At 38.6% G+C, this 16,565-nt stretch overlaps 1 protein-coding gene and 1 long non-coding RNA gene across 10 annotated transcripts in view; one reads left to right on the top strand and one right to left on the bottom strand.

Moving 5' to 3' along the window:
• The window catches only part of LOC133249993 (uncharacterized), a 350,474-nt gene extending 339,818 nt beyond the window's left edge, over window positions 1-10,656 (bottom strand). For 2 of the 8 annotated variants that reach the window (XR_009737197.1, XR_009737198.1), the window contains exons 1-2: window positions 10,469-10,645; window positions 5,919-6,005 (exon numbers count right to left, since the gene is read on the bottom strand). This is a non-coding gene — a long non-coding RNA (uncharacterized LOC133249993). Of the gene's footprint in view, window positions 1-5,918; window positions 6,006-10,468 lie in introns of all 8 variants that reach the window. The other 6 variants (XR_009737194.1, XR_009737201.1, XR_009737199.1 and 3 more) reach the window with 6 other exon arrangements.
• A 70-nt stretch (window positions 10,657-10,726) lies between these two features.
• The window catches only part of USP53 (ubiquitin specific peptidase 53), a 59,532-nt gene continuing 53,693 nt past the window's right edge, over window positions 10,727-16,565 (top strand). The window contains exon 1 of one of the 2 annotated variants that reach the window (XM_061421162.1): window positions 10,727-11,015. The gene's annotated coding sequence lies outside the window, so the exon portion shown is untranslated. The remainder of the gene's footprint in view (window positions 11,016-16,565) is intronic. The other variant, XM_061421163.1, reaches the window with a different exon arrangement.

Here is a 16,565-nt window from a genome sequence, read left to right as displayed (position 1 = left end):
ATATTTTGTAATTAGGTAACAACTGGGAAAAGACTCCTTCATTTCACATCTTTAGAATTTAGAATCATGTGGTCCAATTTCTTCTTTTAAGGATCAAGAAAAGTTAAGAGGTAAACTAACCTCCCCACAGCACACATCTACTTGAGAGCAAGAGAGTTCCCTAATTCTCTATCCATTCTTTCTGTCATATATGTTGCTTTTGAAGGCAAGCAATTTCACTGTCTTTTTTTTTTTTTTTTCATTCTTTTCCTCAGATTACAAAACACTGCTAGAAAAAAAAAATAAAATCAAGCAAATATATGCCCAGAGCAGTGGCCTGCCTGTCACCAGCAATCCAGTTAGGGATTAGCTAGGAAACACTGCTATGTACAGATGAGGAAACTAGGTTTTAGAGTAGTTACTAACTGCTCAAGGTCACACACAATAAACGGTAAAGTCAGGATTTGAACCTGCTGCTGCTGCTAAGTCACTTCAGTCGTGTCTGACTCTGTGCAACCCCATAGACAGCAGCCCACCAGGCTCCCCCGTCCCTGGGATTCTCCAGGCAAGAACACTGGAGTGGGTTGCCATAGAACCTAAGTCTGTCCAAATCTAAAGGTCATACTTTTTATGATACCATGTTGCCCTTAAACATGGTCTCTACTTAGCTTTCTAAATAATTTTAATGTTGCCACTAGGGGTTAATGTGGGCTATGGCTGGAACTGAATGTCAAGGATCCAACCTTCACCAACATTTTCCTCAATGATTGAGCTGAAGACAAACAAGATATCATTAATTTTGGCAATTTAAAAATGGAGGAAGAATACTAAATCTTAAGAAATATGGACTAAAACTTCAAAAAATAATAGGATATTTTAAAAAAATGAAGGAAACAGATGATGAAGATGCTGATGTACTGAAGTAATACAAGCATTTGTGTCCACAAAAACTAAGGGCATTAAAATTTGTGAAACGTGTCTTAATACCAATTTGTAACAACAAAATAATGGAACAAAAAAGTTAGTATTTTGAACACAAACTTACATTGGCTAATGAAATGACATCATTACAAAATACCTCAAAACAGTCTTATTTAAACTGCTGAACCAAGAGAGGAAATAATTTGCTCAAACCATTATCATGCTGAATTAAATTCACCCATTCCAGTCCATTTTAGTTCACTGATGCCTAATGTCAATGTTCACTCTTCCCATCTCCTGTTGACCGCTTTTAATTTACCTTGAATAGGTGAATTTAATTCAGATGACCATTATATATACTACTGTGGGCAAGAATCCCTTAGAAGAAATGGAGTAGCCATCACACTGAACATAAGAGTCTGAAATGCAGTATTTGGGTGCAATCTCAAAAATGACAGAATGATCTCTGTTCGTTTCCAAGGCAAACCATTCAGTATCACAGTAATCCAAGTCTATGCCCCATCCAGTGATGCTGAAAGAGAATTGAATGGTTCTATGAAGACCTACAAGACCTTCCAGAAATAACACCAAAAAAAGATGTCCTTTTCATCACAGGAGACTGGAATGCAAAAGTAGGAAGTCAAGAGAGATACCCGGAGTAACAGGCAAGTTTGGCCTCAGAGAACAAAATGAAGCAGGGCAAAGGCTAACAGAGTTTTCCTAAGAGAACACACTGGTCAAAGCAAACACCCTCTTCCAACAACACAAGAGACAAATCTACACATGGACACACCAGATGGTAAATACCGAAATCACATTGATTATATTCTTTGTAGCCAAAGATGGAGAAGCTCTATATAGTCAGCAAAAACAAGATCGGGAGCTGACTGTGACTCAGATCATGAACTCCTTATTGCCAAATTCAGACTTAAATTGAAGAAAGTAGGGAAAACTACTGGACCATTCAGGTATAACCTAAATCAAATCTCTAACAATTATACAGTGGAAATGAGAAATAGATTTAAGGGACTAGATCTGATAGAGTGCCTGATGAACTATGGATGGAGGTTTGTGACATTGTATAGGAGGCAGGGAGCAAGACCATCCCCAAGAAAAACAAATGCAAAATGGCAAAATGGTTGTCTGAGGAGGCCTTACAAAAAACTGTGATAAGAAGAGAAGATAAAGGCAAAGGAGAAAAGGAAATATAGAACCATTTGAATGCAGAGTTCTAAAGAATAGCAAGCAGAGATAAGAAAGCCTTCCTCAGTGATGAGTGCAAAGAAAAAAATGAAAACAACAAAATGGGAAAGAGTAGACATCTCTTCAAGAAAATCAGAGATACCATGGGAACATTTCATGCAAAGATGGGCTCAATAAAGGACAGAAATGGTATGGACCTAACAGAAGCAGAAGATATTAGGAAGAGTTGGCAAGAATACATAGAACTATACCAAAAATATCTTCAGGACCCAGCTAATCATGATGGTGTGATCACTCACCTAGAGCCAGACATCCTGGAATGCAAAGTCAAGTGGGCCTCAGGAAGCATCACTACAAACAAAGCTAGTGGAGGTGATGGAATTCCAGTTGAGTTATTTCAAATCCTAAAAGATGATGCTGTGAAAGTGCTGCACTCAATATGCCAGCACATTTGGAAAACTCAGCAGTGGCCACAGGACTGGAAAAGGTCAGTTTTCATTCAAATCCCAAAGAAAAGCAATGCCAAAGAATGTTCAAACTACTGCACAATTGCACTCATCTCACATGCTAGCGAAGTAATGCTCAAAATTCTCCAAGCCAGGATTCAATAGTATGTGAACCATGAACTTCCAGATGTTCAAGTTGGATTTAGAAAAGGCAGAGGAACCAGAGGAAACATCCGTTGGATCAAAGAAAAGCAAGAGAATTCCAGAAAAATATCTACTTCTGCTTTATTGAAGACACCAAAGCCTTTAAATGTGTAGATTACAACAAACTGTGGAAAATGCTTCAAGAGATGGGACTACTAGACCACCTAACCTGCCTCCTGCAAAATCTGTATGCAGGTCAAGAAGCAACAGTTAGAACCAGTCATGGAACAGACTGGTTCCAAATTGGGAAAGGAGTACATCAAGGCTGTATATTGTCACCTTACTTAACTTCTGTGGAGAGTACAACATGCAAAATGCCTGGGCTGGTTCACAAGCCAGAATCAAGACTGCCAGGAGAAATAGCAATAATCTCAGATATGCAGATGATACTACCCTTATGGCAGAAAATGAAGAGGAACTAAAGAGCCTCTTGATGAAAGTGAAAGAGGAAAGTGAAAAAGCTGGCTTAAATCTCAACATTCAAGAAACTAAGATTATTGCATCCGGTCCCATCACTTCATGGTAAATAGATGGGGAAGCAATGGAAACAGTGACAGACTATTTTCTTGGGGTCCAAAATCACTGCAGATGGTGACTGCAGCCATGAAATTAAAAGATGCTTGCTCCTTGGAAGAAAAGCTATGACCATTCTAGACAGCATACTACAAAGCAGAGACATTTCTTTGCCAGCAAAGATCCATCTAGTGAAAGCTATGGTTTTTCCAGTAGTCACGTATGGATGTGAGACTTGGATTATAAAGAAAGCTGAGTGCCAAAGAATTGATGCTTTTGAACTGTGGTGTTGGAGAAGACTCTTAAGAGTCCCTTGGACTGGGGGGTGGGGAGATCAAACCATCAATTCTCAAGGAAATCAGTCCTGAATATTCATTGGAAGCACTGATGTTAAAGCTGAAACTCCAATACTTTGGCCACCAGATGCAAAGAACTGACTCAAAAGACTCTGATGCTGGGAAAGATTGAAGGCGGGAGGAGAAGGGGATGACAAAGGATGATATGGTTGGATGGCATCATGGACTCAATGGACATGAGATTGAGCAAGCTCCAGGAATTGGTGATGGACAGGGAAGCCTGGTGTGCTGCAGTCCATGGGGTTGCAAAAAGTTGGACACGACTGAGCAACTGAACTGAACTGAACTGATAATCATGCTAATTGCAGATGTATTTTTTTTTTTGTCACCATATTTTTTCCAGAAGTTGACAACAATATTACATCCTGAAGTCAGTTTCATGGATTATGAAGCCTATTACTTCATTTCCCAGGGACATGTAGATGAGTCTATTGTCAGTGAACACAGGTAAGAGCCTTTTTAGATGAGGGCCAACATAGAGGAAAAAGCATTTTAGATGATGACAGAAAAATGTTTCCTGTCACTGATAAATATCATATTCACTTATAATTTCAGATCAGAGTCAAACAAACTTAAGCCACAGGCTCATGCTTATTTCTATTCTTTCGTTCTCACTCTTTACATTCTACTCATATTCTACTTTCTCATAGTTCTGATTCTTTTTCTTATTTATGTCTGACCATTGTTTTATATTATATGTTAGAATTTATTTTATTTTTTAGAATTTACTTTAAATCTTTGAGGGATAAGGTGAAGCCGAATGAATGAATGAATGAATGAGCAGATTAGTTTAATATTTTACTAGGCCTTCAAAAATTTTTTGAGAGAACTTTTCGCTAGAAAACACAAAACATGTTTTCAAAGTTCAGTAGTGTCTTATGGAAAAGAGAACATAGATCTCCGTTCCTATAAAGGATAGAAATAAGATCTGTGTATAGAAATTACTAGTAGGTAAATTTAAACTCACCGTGATGAAAATTTCTTAGTGGTTAAAGAAGTCTTAAAAAGAAAAGGATATCTCACAAAACATCAAGTTTTCTACTGCTGTTACCATATTTGAACAGAGGTTGGACAACTACTGTCAGGGATAGTACTTTAGTGAGCAGGAGGCTGGACTAGAAGGAATCTAAAGCCTTGTGTATCTTTGAGACTGTAATAAAATACATATTATAGCAAGAAAAACAATATACAGGTTCTTATAGCAACATATTATCATTGATGACAGCAGTATTGGTAACTGTAATAACAACACTAATGGCCATAATAACACAGTATAAGACTTTATAGTTGCTTTTATCTGGGAACATCAAAATACATCATATATAAGTATTATTTCTCATCCCAATTTTACAGATAAGAAAATTAGGATGCTTCAAAGTGAAATAACAAAGGTAATGAAATTGCTTAAACTGACAATAAGTCAGCAAAATTAAGGAGGTTACTGGTTAAACCACTCAATGTGGTTAACTAGCTAATAGAAAGATTGGAATGTAAGGCCAGTAAAGTTGTGCCTAAGGAAGAGCTGGCTAAGATGCTATGGATACTGAATTTGATCTGATGTTTAACAAAAGGTCATGCTGCAGAGCTTTAAGGAGTTTAGTGAACACTCAGTTCCTGAATTACCTATTTTATAAGAGGCTAGAGAACCCTTAGGAACTTTTCTCTTTCCCCTCTCCTCCAAAGCTGCCTTATTCTTTCAGACTAGATACTGTAAATGACAAGGCACATTGCCACAAGCACCTCTGAGCTTACAGTTTTATAGCTTTGTACACAGAGAAGAAAAAGGATCTTTCCTGTAAGCTCTATTAATAATTTGAAAACTCCTGAGAAAGAATACTGATTAGCTCAAATCACTCATACACTAATCACCAGAGCCAGAAAATGATGAAATGCTCAACATGGAGTTATGCCCATCCTGGGGTTAAGTGGTATGATCTATTATTACTGGTAAAAGCAGGAAAGGACAAAGCAATATATGTCCACAGTACATATTTTCTTAATTGAAAAAAATTAAAATGTATATTAACCAGGTAATTCTAAATACAGTTTTGAAACAGCTTTGTAAAGACATGCACATATTAAAAAATTGGGTCTTCTAAACTTCTTAGTTTGATCAAATAATTTTATATCATTTTTGGTACTATTCATTCTTGTTTCTTTTTTTTCCTTCCGGCCTGATTCTCTTTACTTCACCGACATTAGTTAAATTGGCCATAGTATGATTCTACTTTTGGTTCTGATTTTGAGATGCTACTTAGGAAGGAAGGGTATTTGTGGAGCACATCTGAATACTGACCTCAGACCAGCTGACTTAGAAGACACTCTGAGTGATGACAACTTCCTTGCAGGTGTCTCCAATCTGTTCTGTGTCTTCAATCAGTAACTGCATATTTTAATTTTACAGAAAAAAAGAAGAAGAAAAAGTTATTGTTTTCATTCTATGACATATTGTAGGTCCAGATTCAGGTGTCAAATAACTCTTTATTGATGCCTACTCTGTGCCACTGTATTAGCCTTTACAGAAAGAATAATGATGGAGAGAGGCTTTTCATGGGATCTGCTTTCTAGATAATGAGAAAGACAAACAAATAAACTAAATAATCACAGGTTTTGAAAAGTGGTATGAGATGAATAAACAGAACACTGTGATAGAGACAGGTAGGAAGTTCTAAGTCAAAGATGACTTCTAGGAAGACAAAGTTAAAACTAGAGTATAGAGGATGAAAAGGAGTCAGCCACTTGGAGACTCAGGGGAAGGCATTGTAGGTCAGGGTTTCCTAGCTTGGGCACTAATGACATTTTGAACCATATAATTCTTTGTTGTGGGTGACTTGTCTGTTGTGTGGTGTTTAGAACTGGCCTCACCCCAACTGGATACAAGTAGCAGCACTCCCTTCCTACCCTGTGACAATCAGCAACGTATTGCCCTTTGCCAAATGTCCCTTGAGAGACAATATCACTCCCCATTAAGAACCAGGGTTCTAGGTATAGGGAATAAAGAGTGCAAAATCCTTGATAGCATGAGATGCTGTTAGGGAGGGAAGAATAGCTCCTTCAGGTGTCTATTTGGATTTTATGTATATAGTAAGTCTTTGAACAATTTTAAGTAGGGGGGTAACATGTCAATATTTAAAATAGGCTACTTCGGCTGCTGTGTGTGAAATATATATTTAAAACCATGAGGATAAAACCTGGTGTTAGGGCCAGGCACTACGAACACCATCATCTAGAAAGTGTAAGAGAAAAGCAGGTTGAAAAGGAACAACCAAATAGGTTGGAGGAAAGCCATGTAAAAGGATGGTGTTACAAAAATTGGTATGAGTCATAGAGGAAGTGGTTGATTATGACTAGATTTTTTGCTTCGCCTCATCATCACTGAAGGTTTCTCTGGAATTGTACTGATTTAGCTCATCTTCTTGCCTCACTACAATTTCCCCTACAAATCCATATATAATTCCAAACTAAACATCCTGTTCAAGAACTTAAAAGGCTTCCTATTATAGCCCTGCATTGGCTTTAATTCCTGTTTCTAAAACTTTGCTCTTGAATAGTCATATCTCCTTCACAGTGCCTTCAAATACGCCTACCCATGAACCTTCCAAGTTGAAGCTCATATCTGATCTCCCATAGCAGCTTTCCCCAATTCTGGTCCACACATATGTCTCTATTCTCTAAAAAATTAACAGAACTTCTAGTTCTTCAACCTATCCACTGAACACATTTGTTATATATCTATGCCAGGCACTGTGCTATGCCCTAGAAATTCACAGTGAAAAAATATAGTCCCTGTTCTCTACAAGTTTACTAAGAAGATAACACTTGTCAACATTTCCTTCATGCAATTAGGAAAAAAGGAGTTAGTCTCACATCCAATCCTGAGATAGCCATTTAGCTACAACTTCTCTATACTGTATTTCACTTTATCCTACCCAGCCCATTCATGGTTTGCCATGTCTTTAGCTGTTGTTTACCTCCTGGAACTACCAGATGATAGCTTCTCAGGATAGAATACTGCTACCTCTACCACTTATCAGTGAATAGGGTGATTAGAACCACAAGATGGTACATCTCCCGAAGCCTGGATCTGCTACTTCTACCACTTATTAGTGAATAGGGTGAATAGAACCACAAGATGGTACATCTCCCAAAGTCTGGATTATAATCGCTCCAGAATAATAAAGAGGTATGTAAGTGTGGTGGTGCTGATGATGTAAACTTTGGCTCGGCCTCATTCAAACAACATAATGTCTTTGGCATTCCAAATCTTTTCTTTCATGATCTCAAGTCAGTGAAGAAGTGCAGAGATTTTTCCTCATTAATTTGGGTCTCCCCAATAAAATAAATACTGAATTAAATGTATACACATATACTTCGAGAACAAATAGTAATTCTCAGAGGCAGTACATTTAAAACTTATGTTGTGACATTTCTAACTACAAAGTTTTTTGGGAGCAACTCCTGTCCTAAAATACAGTGAACTGTCAATTTTCCTTTTTTTCACTGTTTGCTTCACACTGTCCATTTGACTCTAACTTGTGATCTAGTATACCATGTAAAACTCAGTACTTAAATATGCCAAGAAGTAGCAGAAAGTTTGAAGTTACATGATTAAAAAAACTGTACAGTTACGGTTTTGTCAAATTCTTGAGTATGGTAAACTGAATGGCATTCTTCTACAATCTAGAAAGGAGGCAGGGAGATAGTATGAGTCTTTATTATCCATAGTTCAAATTATTTTTCAAGAGTGCTCTGTCAATTACATTTGCAAAGAAATAGCTATATTATAACATAATTGTTATAGATAAACCCAAAAAGGGTGAAGGAAGGGCAAATCTGTCTCGGGAAGTTATGAAAGTTTCCATGGATGAAATAAGTATTCAACTGAGACCTAAAAGATCTTGAGAGAACCTAGTAGAAACACAGATGAGCAAGGAATTCAATACAGCTAGCATGGCATAAATGGGCAAGAGTAGTAGATGAGACTAAGTCTGGGGCCAGGTCCTGAAGGAGATGGGGAGCTCCTGAAAAAAGCATGGTAATATTGTAATCATATTTTTGTGTTAGAAAAATTATTAACAGACATGCATGTTGGACTGGAGTGGGAAATAACTAGAGCCTATTGCAGTGGTCCAAGGGAGATGAGTTAGGAGAGATGATGATTAGCCGATAGGTTAAGACAGTGAGAATGGAGATTAAAAGGGGTGCGGAGGTTGAGAGATCCTTAAGGAGATGAATTAATCAAATTTGATATCAGGACAGAGGAAATGAAGGAAATGTAATATAGGGGTACACATGGATTCTTGATTTGGGCAACTGGGTGCTATTATCTAAAATAGGGAATGAAAGCAGTGTAGGTTCCAGATGGGTGGGAAGAGATACGACACTAGGAGTAGGGAACAGAAAAGATGTCCAAGTCAATTTGGGACATACCTATATGACTGCCTGCAATGCAGAAGCCATATGAGATGAGAGACAGGGTTCGATTCCTGGGTCGGGAAGATCCCCTGGAGAAGGGAATGACAATCCACTCCAGCATTCTTGCCTGGAGAATCCCATGGACAGAGGGGCCTGGTGTGCTACAGTTCATAGGGTTGCAAACATTTGGATACTACTGAAGTGACTCAGCACATGACACCCAAAGATGCTGTTGCTTAAAAGGGTCTAAGCTGAAGATATCCATTTGGGAGTCCTTGGTGCCCAGGATGCTGCTGCTGCTGCTAAGTCACGTCAGTCGTGTCCGACTCTGTGCGACCCCATAGATGGCAGCCCACCCGGTTCCTCTGTCCCTGGGATTCTCCAGACAAGAATATTGGAGTGGGTTGCCATTTCCTTCTCCATGTGCCCAGTATACCTAGTAGATAAGTCCATCGTGGGGAAAAGACTGTTCAAGGACACAAAAGAAGTTACAACACAAGAAAATGGAGAGTTTGGGAACACAGAGGGCACAGTTAAGAATAAAAATATTTAAAGTGCCTCAGAGAGGTAGTCGCAAAACCAGGAGAAGGTAGCACTAGGGGGGAGAATTAATGGTGCTCTTTTTTTAATGTAGTTCTTTTTCTCCTTCTTCAAGTTTTAAATTTCCTGAGGGCAAGAACCGTATTTTAAACTTCACTGTATTTTCTTCAGTGCCCAATTCAGTGAAGGGAACAATAAATGCTCAACAAATTCTCCTTGATTCCGTCACAGGTAATACTTGCCTATACCAATCTAAAATGTTTCCTCCTTCTGTTTCTTCAAACAGACATTTAGAGTTACCTACCTGTTTGATCAATTTTTAGAATCTGTATGTTGAACCTGCAACAGCTTTGAAATGAGTTCCAAAACCTTACTACTCATTGAGAGGGATCGTTTATACTAAAGATGACAGTGGGTTTTCCTTTTACTACTATTCCTAAGAAACAAGTTATTACAAAACGAAGTTTCACCCATTTCCCAAACATTAGCTTGCAACTTAAAACCTGTTGAAAGCACAGTAAGGAGGAAGCCACATTTTTCTCACACTTAACCATTAACCGGGTCAACATGTTTATTAAGCCTTTCATTTTATTAAATAGTCACGAAACAACCAGTTGGGGAATATACATTCAAGCCAATGTAAATCATTTAACTGCAAACAGATTGTAAGGATTCACAAAAAGCTAAAGAGAACTGCGAATTCGCCTAGGGTTTCGAGGCCAACCGATACAGGTCGTTTTCTCTGAGGTAATAACAACTAACTTAAAGCCCAGTGTCTGGTGGATTCGTGTCCCTGAGCTTAGAAAATGATGAATAAATAAATGACCAAGAGTATCGGAATAACTACTTCCACAACTATTCCTTTTTTCTCTTTACACCACAAAAACCAACCTGCAGCCTCCTTTCTCGAACAGTTAACCCCAGCGCTCCGCTCCCGCCTTAAGAAAAATGGTCAACTCCCTGTTCTCGCGGGATCTCGCGGCTCAGAGTAAGTCAACTGGATCACCAGCCCTATCGAATCCGCGCGGGAACACAGATCCGCAGGTCCGGAAAGCCGGGAAATCGCGTGTGGGGGCGGAGCCAGCTCCTGGAGCCTGAGGGCGGGGTCAGCTTCGAGGAGGCGGGGCGGGGGTGAGGCGGGGATTTGGGCGGGGCTCCCAGGACCTGTTGATCGCAGGTGTCACTGGCCTGACTGGCCTTTGGGTGGTGAGGCGTGTGCGCATGCTCCAAGCGCTGGGTCGAGGTCTGGGCGGCGGAGACCAGTCGCCTCTGCTCCAGTTCCCGGTGAGCCTCGGTTTCGGTGGCAGCTGTTGGTGTGTCAGCCTGGTGTCAGCTGGACGCAGAGCTGGGCCAGCGGGAGATTGCCCTGTGGCGGTAGAAGGCCCATATTTCTCTACCTGGACCGCACGCCCCTCTTGCTAAAAGGGCAGAGCTCAAGGTAAGTCTCCGAAACTAGTCCCTGGCTGGAGATCCAAAGACCTGCGACCTCCGCGGGCCTGACTGGAAGACCCACGTTCCAGTCCCAGACTCGATGTCTCTCCTCGCTGCCCCCCGACCTCCTCCCCCAGCCGCTTCGGGGCAGACTCTGGAGATCACGCAGCCCTCCCGCCGCCCTCCCGCCGCGTCCAGGATCTGGCGGAGGTGCCTTTGACCAGGCTGGAGGCGAACGCGTAGGGAGGAGGTCCTGTACTTACTGGGTTGTGGTTGTTCCTGCTGTGTTTGAGGGCTGGCCAGAGGCGGAACCTGGGATCCTGCTGGGTCGCTTAGTGCTTTGGAATTATGAATATTATGCTTACCTGGCGCCTGCCCCTCACTATCCAAGCCACTGCCTCTCGAGCAGCCGCTTTTTAAAGAGGTTTTGTTGTTCTGTTTGGAGAAGAGATGATTCGTGAGACTCTTCGGACTGGTGATTTCTGAGTGGTAGTAGTAATAATGTAGTGATTTAGTAGTAGTAATTTATGAAGTTAATGTTTAGCTTCTAAATGGCGATTTAGTGGACATTTCTGGTCTGGTGTGTGCCCAGTCGTATCCGACTTCTTTGCGACCCCATGGACTGTAGCCCGCCAGGCTCCTCCGTCCATGAGATTTTCCAGGCAAGAATACTGGAGTGGGTTGCCATTTCTTTCTCCAACGGGACGTTTACCAAACAACTTTTAAATATCTTTGGAGAACAGGAAGTACTTGCACAGGTGTAGCAGAGAGCGTTTCTAAAGCCTGCATTTCGAGCGTGCTCTGAGGTTTTGACTCCGCTACAAGGTTTTCTCCATTAGTACGAAGCCTCATTAATGCTTGCAAATGTACTGCAAGGCTTTATTTGTTAGATAAGAGTTTGCCAAATGTTTCCTTATCTGGAAGAAAATATGTATTTTTTTGCAGTGAGTTTTCAAGGCTATTTCTGAGGGATGTTTAAATTCAGGAGGTTCTTTGTGATTAGGGTCTGATTCACTTTTAGTAATGTTCTTTAAAGAAAAGCGTTCGTAATTCTCAGTATTTAAAAGAAGGAGAAATTCCTAACAAAATTCGGATTGAAATGAACTTTTGGCTAAGTTAATATTAAATACTTCTTGTTAGTTTAATGTTCTATTCTTTTCAGTTACATGATGATGGTCTAGGCAAAGAGAAATGAAAACAAATGAAACATATTGCAAAAGTAATATATGAAAAAAAAAGTAATATATGATTTATCTGCTGTTGTCATAATTTCAAATAGACAAACACACTGTAGGAAGGAGTTAGTTATGCTCTGAAAAAAACAAGGTTTTTGTTTTTATTTTAAATTTTATTCGTTTTTAAAATGAACTCACTGTACAGTTTGTTTAGGTTCACAATTACTAGTGATTAAACATGAAAGTGATTTATTCTACTCAACACACTAGTTATGTGTGTTTTTTTCCTACAGTGTGAAAAATAAGCAACCAAGAACAGATCTTTCATTTTCCCTATTAACTAAAAAAATGTTTTTGTAAATGTAGGTAGATTTGTATAGCTCTTGTAACTTGACACTAATAGTCATTTATTAATATTTTCTTTAGATACAAAAAAATGATTTTTTCAAAGAAAGCTATTTTAATGGTGGTAGGGCACCATTTCTCACCTAGTTTATTCTTTTTCTTAAAAAATCAAAAAACTTAACGATTTTAGTAAATACTGTGATTCAAGATCTTTTCCATTATTTAGTGTCAAATGTATATTTTAAACTGTGCAGTACCAGGATATTTTGGGAATAATGATTTAGAAGTTTTTTTTAGCCAAAGTTCAAAAATGAAAATTCTGTTTTAAGGTAATGTACACATTCAGTAGTCAAATCACAAATTATTTTCCTGTTGAAACTGTTATTTTGCATTATAGTATATGCACACAGTAGGAACAAGAAATGTTCTACCAGAGATAAAAACTTTCAAAGGTTATTTAAACTTTAAATAACTATATAATATCCTAATCTTGGCAAGTTATTTTTTTAAATACTAGGAATACTACATGTATAGAATATTTAGGCAAAAGTATTTCTTCTTTTCTTTTCCAAATTAATCTGTAACCTCTATCAGCAGTTCTTTTATTAACTGAGGATTCATGATTAAAACTGTGGTCTATGATTAGAACTGAATTTTAATGTAACTGGGTTTCTTGGGAATCTTATACACTTTTTTCGCCCTTTTTTAATTGTAATCCCATGAATTATATTTTATGTTTTTACAAACATCATCCTAAGGGATCCATAGGCTGCCATCAAAGGTGTTCTGTGACATACCCCAACGTGCTACAAGCCATTGCATATGGTTGAAGAACTTTTATTTTACATGAGTCACTTCAGAAAAGTTGCTAGTTATTGTTTATGGCTGCATGGTTGTCATGTTATTTATGAATTAAAATTGTCATTAAGGAAGTTTTGAATTTTTCTGAAAAGTTGTACATAGGTTGAATTCTTCTAAATTAAATCTCTGTTGCTTACATTATTTCAGAATTGCTTTCACTTTATTTCTGATGCATTGCCTTCTAACATGGTAACTCATTTCTCTTTCTCTAGCTCAGTTCGTAAATCAATGTTTAAAATAATACTATGGTGAATCTACTTGTAAAGTGAAGCATTCCCAAACTTCTTTTTGTAATTAGAAGTTTTCATATTTTAAGTTTTCTTAAAGTAGGATAGCTCTACAAATGAAACTGCTTATTTTCTACTAAGAATGACTTAATAGATTTTAAAATTTGGAAGTTAATAATTCATTGTACAGTTTATCCGATGCCACTAATCTGGATTATGTCTTTAGTCAAGATTGATACATCAGTTTAAAGAAATGGAGTAATAACAAAATGGGGTGTAAAATATCAATACAGCTTTTACTTTTTCTTCAAATGTGTTTTTTATATCGTTAAAAATCATTTTATATCAGAGATTGTGTTTTTGCTGTCATTATAGTTAGCTCGCATTTTTACTGAGTGCTTGCCGTGTTTTGGGCATTTATTAGTTATTTTAGACATGGTTTGTGATTCTTACAATAATTCTATGAACTTTTTAATATAGATCATAATTATAGATAATGGAATTCATTTGCTTTTAATGATTAAGTAGTTGAGTAATATGCTGTGTTGGTGGAAGTTTTTCAGAGGTAGAATAATTGGAAATCATGAGGTCAGTACCAGAACATGAATTCCATCCTTGTCAAGAACCCATCAGGGCATTCTTTGTTAACCAGGTACTTTGTGCTTTATCTTCTTTTAAACTTCTCACCCTGCATAATAAAATCTTGGCCCTCTAATTATGGCCCTCCCTGTTTTTAGGTGAGCAGTCTGTTTGAACCCTAGAAGATGTTTTCTATTATAAGGTACTGCTGTATAGGCCTGAAATAATCTTACCTCCTTGTCAGTATACTACTGACATTAACCTAGCTGCCAAGTGGTGGGAAGTTGTCCTATACCTTTAATGCCCAGGTCCTCTTTGTTGATTTCATAGGGTTTGTTGATTGAGGTTCCGCTTTATTTCCTGAGCTTCATTCAGTAAGTATTTAATGACTGCCTACCATGTACTTTGTATTGTTCTAGTTCCTTGGAATTCAGTTTATATTCTAAGAGGATTGGGAGGAGAAACAATGATAAACAGTGATAAAAAACAATAAGTCAATTGTATGCTATCTTAGTTGGTGAAGAATGCCAAGGAGAAAAGAAAAAGTAGAGCGGGGCAAGGGGAATTGGGAATATGGAGTGGGTTGCAATTTTAAGTATAAGCCTCATATAGAAGGTGATTTTTGAGCAAAGCAGTCATGAAGTGAGCCAGGAAGAAGTCATGTGGGTATCAAGAGGAAGTGTACTCCAGGCAGTGGAATAGAGTGTCAAGGCTTTAGAGCAGGAGTTTGCGTGGTTTGTTCAGGAATAACGAGGAGGCCCATAAAGTTGAAAACGGAGAATGTAAAGGGAAAGTAGTTAGGGATGAAGTTAGAGGTGAGAAGATGGGTGTTACATAAGAAGAAATGTATGTTTGGTCTCTGCCTGTTTCCTGGCACACAGCTCCGAAAATTCTTGGAATCTGCAAGGTGATAAATGTGTGTTGAGATGGCTATGGTTGAGATAAATGTGTGTTGGTGACTGGGTGCTAGCCGCAGGGTGAGAATGGATTGTCACGAAACCAACCATGTCATTAGAGGATTGAAATTTTCAGCCCTCCACCCCCTCTCCTCACCATACACATATACACACAGCTCCAGAGAGGGGAGACGTGGAGGTTGAGCTACTCACCAGTGGCCAAATACTTAATCAAGCATGCCTACACAATGAAACCTCCATTAAAAAATCCTAACTGAAGCGGTTTGAAGAGCTTTTGGGTTGGTGAACTTGTAGAGGTGTTGGGAGGATGGTGTTCTTGAGAGGGTGTGGAAGCTCCTTGCCCCTTCCCACATTTTTTGCCCTGTTTCAGCTCTTCCATCAGACTGTTCATGAGTTGTATCTTTTTATAATGAAGTTGAAATCCACTCAAGTAAGCTGTTTTCCAGAGCCATGGCAGCAAGTTAATTGAATCCTTGGCAGAGGTTGGAGGGAACCCCTAACTTATTGGTGGTTCATCAGAAATACAGGTGACTACTTGGGACTTGTGGTTGTTGTCTGAAATGGGGAGTCTCTAGTGGGACTGAGCCATTGGCTTGTGGGATCTGATACTAACTCCAATAGTGTCAAATCGAGTTAAATTGTAGTGTCTTGAGAATTAGAGAATTGCTTATTGTGTAAAAACCCACACATCTGGGCTCAGAAGTGGTGTGAGTTTAGAAAAAAGCGTTTTTACTTTAGCAGGTAGTATAAGCTTTGCAGGCCATTGTAAAGATTTTTGGTTTTTAATCTGAATGTAGTAAGGACCCATTAAAAAGTTTTGAGCAGAGGGATGGCTTTATCATTTGATTTTAGAAGTTTCATGTCTAATCTTGAGAATAGACTGTAACAGCTAATGGTAGAAGCAAGGAGACAATTACGACGTTGTCTGGCAATCCAGGAAAGATCTGATGATGGCGAAGTCCAGAATAGTAGAAGTGGAGGTGGTAAGAATTGGGCACATTCTGTCTAAGATATTCAAAAAAGAGGCGTCAAAGATGATACCAAGATTATTTCTTCTGAGCGACTAGAATGATGAAGTTACCATCAGCTAAAATGGGGAAGAAGATAGAGGTAAAGCAGGAGTTCAGTTTGGGGCTTTGTCAAGGCAAAGGAATGTTAGGTGATACCTGCCTTGGCATGGCATACTTTTCTTCTGAAGATCATGTCTTAAAGCAGATTGCCATAAGCCATTGTCTCTCATGTTCATACTCTGTATTCTGGATACATATGCGCTCTTGTTTTTCTCTAATTAGTTACCATTGGAATCTAGTGATTGGTAACAGCCAGAATAAATAAAGCACAGTTCTTTATTGGGCATAAAGAAGTTGAGCAAAAAGATACAAAACATTGAAAGTTACTTAAAATTTGCTTTTTGGGGTGGTGGTAGTATGGTTTGTCCTTATTACTTTAATTT

The sequence above is a fragment of the Bos javanicus genome, chromosome 6 (genome assembly GCF_032452875.1).
Source record: "Bos javanicus breed banteng chromosome 6, ARS-OSU_banteng_1.0, whole genome shotgun sequence".
NCBI classification, from domain to species: domain Eukaryota; kingdom Metazoa; phylum Chordata; class Mammalia; order Artiodactyla; family Bovidae; genus Bos; species Bos javanicus.
Note: the sequence above shows the minus strand (reverse complement) of the source record. Positions and strands in the feature narration are given on the sequence as shown.